The sequence below is a fragment of the Stegodyphus dumicola genome, chromosome X1 (assembly GCF_044657685.1).
Source record: "Stegodyphus dumicola isolate Sdum_Otavi_A_Nest chromosome X1, ASM4465768v1".
Taxonomy (NCBI): domain Eukaryota; kingdom Metazoa; phylum Arthropoda; class Arachnida; order Araneae; family Eresidae; genus Stegodyphus; species Stegodyphus dumicola.
The window spans coordinates 103,900,660-103,907,830 of record NC_140780.1 but is presented as its reverse complement, the minus strand read 5'-3'; positions in this window follow the sequence as shown (position 1 = coordinate 103,907,830).

Below are 7,171 nucleotides of genomic sequence, written 5' to 3'. Positions count from 1 at the left end.
GTATGCATGTACAATCTGGGGTACTGCTGCAAAAACTCATGTGAAAAAACTTCAATCTTTTCAAAGTAAAACCTTACGTATGGCCCTAAACGCAGCTTGGTACGTCCGTACAGATGTGATTCATTCGGACCTTAACATTAAACCTGTTGATTACCTTATCAAAAAACATAGTCAAAATTTATTCCTCAAAATTGAACAGATTGATAACCGAGCACTTCAGCAGATGCCAGCCTACGATCCTGCTATTCGCAGCTCACAGAAGAGACCAAGAGCCGTGATTGGCCGAGAGTTCGGCATCTACCCTCCATCTAAAAGGGCAAGACACGCCCTCTCTACATCAGTACCAGCTCCCGCGCCATGAAGGAAGGAAGTCTCTTCAGCGAGCTGCCATATAATTGCTTATTACCATCTTTACCTGCAACCAAGATCTTCAAGCAAAGTTATCAATCTGTTCGCATAGAATCACATCTCCCGCAGATTTTTAAAATCTGCCCATGAATATTTTCAACGCGTTCATATTTATTATTTGCACTATCCTACACAAGCCACATGCCAATGAGCCTCTTAATCTTAAAATCTTTCCTCTCCGCTTTCTGCTTTAGTGTTGTATTGTGTACAAAAATTTATAAAAACCAAAAAAAAAAAAAAAAAAGTATAAAATATTAAATACAAAAAAATTATAAAACCTAAAAGCTTATAAAAAATATTATGATTATTAAGTTTTTATTATCTCATCTCTATCCCTAAACTTTCTTGAGCCAGTGGCTCCCTCTAGTGTGCATCAAGTAACTCACTTATGCAAAATTTTTTCCCATTTCTGCTCGCTTTTATTAATTCTGATGAGGAGGTAAATGGTTTTGAACCATAGGAACTCCGTAATTTTCAAATCATTGGCATTGGCAATGAATACTACTTCCCAGGCCTGTCCTCTCATTTACCCATCATTGCCTCTCTCCTTGGAGAACCACTTCCAGAAAACACTGTTAGTCATGCGCCCTAGGGCACTACATCAACTGAGCTGGGCCAAAGAATATGTATGGATGTTCTTTGGCTGGACAACGTCGCACAAATAGTGTGATATTCCAGCAAAAATAGCGGAACTTGAACCTACGAATACCGGTCTATAGGCTTTTTTCAAAGTAGAAAGAAAATAATTTCGGGGATAGTCACAGAAAATATTACTACTTGTGTAATGTTAAGCGCTATAATGAATTAATTAATACCTTCTGCTCTTCATTGCCTTCTGTAAATTTAATAACTTTCATTTGCAATACTTCGCTTTTCCATAGGATTAAAAACTCCAGGATAACAATTATTAATTATCAAAGCTTTTTTTTTCTTTTTGGGGGGGGGAGGAGGTCCCTTTAGAAAGCAAATGTGTTGTACTGGTAATATTCTAATTTTTGTCTTATTTAGGAATTTTGATTTGTTAATTAAGCATCGAATATTATAAAATTTTACCAAATTAAAAGTAGTAAGAGAGGTAAAATAAAAATGTAGCTGAATCGTATTACTCAAACTTTTTGTTACTAAACCTTTTGTTTTTGTTTATTACTTTAAAAAAACCATTTCTGAAAATGACCAGTCTTTCTAAAAATATACATGAAACATTGGTATTGAATATCATTTCTTTTCAGGCTATCGTCTTCATAGAAAACGAAATCTTTTGGAATTGTAGAAGATTGTCTTAGAAAATCTATATTCTATTCTGTAAATTTATTCAATTTAAATGAAAAATCAGAGATTGAAGATGATATATATGTCATATCTGAGCAATGACATAACTAGAACATTCATCGCCCGGGGCTGGTTCTGAGTTTGTTTGCCTGGGCAGCCTTTGAACTTCTCACTCCTCTTGGTATAATCAAATGACATTAAAGAATGTAAAAATGACAGAGGCTCACTCCTCTTGGTATAATCAAATGACATTAAAGAATGTAAAAATGACAGAGGAAAATAAATTTAAAAAATCTTCCTTTATTTCTGGAGAAAAATTTTAACTCCATCCTTTTAAAATATCATTATTATTATATTTGATTTCAAAACTACCTATTACAGAACACTATGCTGATAATACAGAACTATTTCTTAAATGCAAAATTAAACATTTGATGAACCCATCAGCGAATGAGCGGTAAAATCGCTGAACATTGGTAGTACAGTCCGATGTTTGAATCTCGCTAACGTGCTAACTGCATGAATGTTTTCGTGGTTTTCCCCGGTGTGTAACGTGTACACGATCCAGTTTCCCTTAAAAAGCCCTCAACGAAAGCATCCCATCCCTTAGGCAGATAGCCCTCAAGGCTTTGCCATAATCACATACACCCATAAACATCTGATGATGTTTGATTAAAGCTAGTTTGATGATTGAAAACTAGTTTTTATTAAATTCAGTGACCATTTAACTCGTGAAACAAATTTAAATCATCTTTAAAAAATGAATTAAGAATATTTTTATCTTCCGTGCAGCCAGTGCAGAATTCCGAGCCATTTTCCTTTAGAAAGTCCTCCACATGGACATCTCTCCTACTAAGCAGGGCTCACCAGCGGGCCGAGCTTTAAAGTCGCTGAACACTGGTAGTTCGGTCCGAGGTTCGAATCCCGAGAACGGGCTGGCTGCATGGGGTTTTGCGGTTTTCCCCATGTGGGGGTAACGTGTATATGAGCCAGTTTCCCTTAGAAAATCCTCCACGAAAGCATCCCTCCTCTTAAAGCAGATAGTCCTGAAGGCTTTGCCATAATCCCACACACTCCAAGTAGACAGATAACTCTTGCGTGTGTTTTTCCTTATGTGTGTAACCTAACCTGAAAACTAGCAAAAAAGAGAGTAAAGTATGATATCGTCTGTTTCACAAATTTCTTATTCTTTTCTAATCGTTCGTAAGTACCATGCAAAATATTCTGCTCAATGAAATTATTAGAATGTAATTTTTTAATACTAATAAAACTGATGGCTAAAAACCATACGGCATTTCGAAAGGGAGCACTTTCGAAAGTAACATTTTTCCTAAACAGCAGTTGATTTTTAATCCTGTGTCAAATCAAAAACTTCAAACTTCCTGTGTCAAAAGGAAAAAAATTGAAATTTTTTTTTTTTTTACTGAACAAAGCAAACCACATAAGGGCTATTTTCTCAATGCAGGAATAGCATTGCTGAGCACCTTCTAAGAGAGAGAAGCTAATATCGGAAAATACCACATCATTACATGGGAAAAATAGTACATTATGTCATAGAATTCGAAATGCTATAAGTATACTGTTATTATTTCAGTTCGACGCAATTTTTGCGGATTTATGTATAAATTCTGCCTTAAATTTGTTTTATCTCAGAATTTTAACCTTTTCATCTTTAGGCAGTTTGAAAATAAACTTTCACATATAATTTATTCCCAGCTTTTCTCTTAACAAATTTTATCGATTTTCCCTCAATCAATCGACTATTGGCCCACTAGCGCTGAACACTGGTAGTTTGATCTGAGGTTCAAATCTCTTGAAAGGGCTGGCTGCATGGGCGTTTTCGTGGTTTTGCTCAAGTGTAACGTGTATAAGAGCCAGTTTCCCTTAGAAAGTCTTCCACGCAGGCATCCCTTCCCTGAGGCAGATTTCCCTTGAGTGCAGTACCATAATTAAATAAAACCAAACCAAACCAATCAGCTATTTTCAGCAATTAAATATTCAGTCGTTATATATAGTATCTTTCTATTGTAAACTCTCTTTTTTCATTTTAACTACCCAAAGAAATACAAAAATATATATCAATATTTATTGAGCTGTATTAAATTATCCATCTATTCTGTAATTAAAAACTGAAAATAGCAGAGACAGATTTATACTTTTCATACATTTACAAGATGTTATTCTGTGTTTTCTGCTAATTTTTTGACTCAGTAAAATTTTGAAATAAATTTTTGACTTGCTTTGCTATTTGACTCGCTTAGCAGGATCTGATTCTGTGGTGACAGTACAATATTTCATCAAATAGGAGTTTTCAAATTTTATATTCTTGTTCTGAGGTAATGATATTAGATGTAAACGGAACTAAAATCATAAAATATGAGATATATTAAAACACAAGGCATTAAAATATAAGATGAAACATCATAATAAAATAAAATTATGCGAAAAAGACCTATCTCCTTTCAGGTAGTGAAACAAATTCATGCTGGCCTCGTTCCCGTTTTCACGGTCAAGAGACAAGTTACAGCCTTTGAAACACTCGAAGTTCGTTAAAATATGAACATTCTACTAAAAATTGACGTACGGGTAGGGAAATTCTGGTATTAACATGTTAATCAGATTACACAGAGAAATAATTCATAATTTATTGATAGGAATATAAATTCTATGTTTTTTGGAAAAAGTTACACCAAGGTATCAATCATAGAAATCGAATTAATTTCTTTGCATATCTTTTCTTTGTAAAATTATTTGTAATGAGATATGCTAATGTAAAAGAGAATTTTTTGGCAGTAGTTTTAATGAATAAATTTAAAACTGAAATTTTACAATGGCCTTTTTCCACAGTAAATACGTACAGCGAAAGAAAGAGCATCTATTGGTATCTCTGAAATTGAAACTATAAATACATAAAAATAAACATATATACATATATAAATGCAAAATATACATATATAATATATACACTAATATCTATATCTATATATATATATATATATATTCTATATAAATATACATATATACACTAATGTCTAGATGCTGTCTGCGACTAAAGCGGAAAAAACAGTTTCAGAGAACAAAAATCGTTCATTCCCAGCATGAGAGCTTAGTTGAAGTATTTTCACAGCATTATTTTTTTTTTAATTTCTAATTTTTTTTATAAATCAAATATAATTTTGGGTTTTCTAATTCATTTAGATTGGGATGTATTGGTTTGACTTTCAGATGCATCTGTAGAGACAACTCTTCTGTTCTTAGTCTTCTGTTTGAGTTTAGTTTCAGTTTTTTCTGTATTTAGCTTTCTCGATTTCAGTCCTTTTTTACTATTTACTTTTTCTATTATATAATATGGTTCCCTAAGTGTCATATTCCTTGTAGCCCGGGGATCTAAAATTTCGGGTAACACACAGTCAAAGAAAAATGAATTGAGTTTGGGAAGAATATTTTTCCAAAATTTCTCGTTTTTCTCTATTCTAACAGTTAATGTGTCTCCTTGGCACCAATAAAAAAGATCGCACCAACTTCGGTTAGTAATATTCAACTGACCTTGAATTTGAAAGTAATATTTGTGAGTATCTGGAAGGTAAAATGAATCATTTGCATTCCATTTTAATCCCTGCTGTTTGTTCTGTTTAAAGAATTCCTTAAGATTAGTGGAATCTCTAGCTGAGTACGGGCATTTTACCTCCACTAATCCGATGTCTCCAATAAGACCATCAGGGGAAGTGCACAGGAAAGGGTTTGCGGGATCTATAAATAATCCGCATCTATGAACATATAATTGTTTGTCATGTTCATATTGCGCCAGAGCTTTAGCTTCATTAGCTAAACCATATTGCATTGCCTCGCATGCTGTCGTGTTTTCATACACAATTCTTTTCACTAGGTTGGCAGTTCGCGTTGTATGTCGTCTGGTAACAATTTCTTTGAAATAAGAAGAAGATATTCTTTTGGATCTTTCCTGTCTCCACTTTTCTGATAGGATTTGCCCTCTAGTTCCTAATTCTAATTCGTCTTTACGCAGAACTTGAATAGACGACATGTAGTTCTTTTTAAGAATATTTAGTGCTTCTGTAGATATGTCTGGTTTCTCAGCAGAAATACCATATTGATTATCTCCTCCACTTTTAATGTGAAAAAGTCTCCTCTGAACTCTTTCTGTAACCCTCCGGGGAGATAGCATTTTTACCAGGCTTGGGTAATAAAATAACTTTAGCATTTTTCCATTTATCGGGGAAATAATTTCTCTCAAGACAGGCATTTAAAATGCTGACATATTTCGTGATAACATTAATAGGCATGTTTTTGATAGCGACGTTGGTGATGTTATCAAAACCGGGAGCTTTTCTATTCTTCATTCTTTTGATAATCTCCTTAACTTCATTAGGTGAAGTATAATTAGTCTTGTTTTTGGGTCCCGGGCCGTTAATCCAGTCTTGAATAAAATACCTTGTGTCATAAAATACAGGTCGCTCGGATAAAATAAAGGGTCGCTCGGATCTTGGTTAGGAACAAGTTGCTTTTCTAAATAATCATTACATTGGCTTTGTCCTTATTGGTGACGGCTATAGTATTATCTCCGTAAATTGGTTTATTGTTCGGCTTTTTGCCGCGAAGATTCCTTGCAAAAGACCAGAATGCATTATTCGGCTCATTGAATGTTTCAATTTTTGCGTTCCACGACTCATCTCTATGTTTATAAATGCTTTTCTTTATTTCTCTGTTGAGTTTTTTTTTTTTTTTTTTTTTTGATTCTAGGATCCCAGGCAATATGCCATCTTTTGCGTAGTTTGTTTCTTTGTGATATCAGGTTTCTAATGTTATTAGGCAATCTAGCACTGTACTTATCAGCGGGAATTTTCTTAGTAGCCCTGTTATATGCACTAAGTATGCTATTATTGAGAACATCAATTGCGTAATCAATATCAAATTTTGTTTTAAGTGCTTAATAGCCGGAGGGTTTTCAATGAGGTAATTATGATATTTATTCCAGTCTGTAGAGATTTTAAACCTTTCATCAGTGTTTTTATTCGTAACTAGCGTAGCTAAAACAGGCACGTGATCCGAAGTTAATTCAACTTTCACATCGAGATAAATCGGGATAGAAGTGGTGGTAAGAATAACATCCAGGATGTCTCCTTTTCTAGGGTCATCAGGAAGATAGGAATAGTCAGCTGGAGCATAAAAATATATAGGATAATTATTAATGAATTCAAGTAAAAGTTCTCCATTTCTGTTGGAGCGTCTGCATCCCCATTCTACATTCTTCGCGTTGAGATCGCCAGCTAAGATGATATGTTCCGAATTGGGCAGTAACTGTGCGAGTTTATGCTCATCTATAGGAGTGTGTGGAGGGTTATACAATGCAACAAAATAAATTATGCCATAATTTGGTAACAAAACAGAAGCTGTAACAGCTTCGTAGCCGTTTCCTCTATCTTCACTAATCAGGCATGATTGCAAGGAGTGCTTTACGTAGATAGCGCCCCCCCCC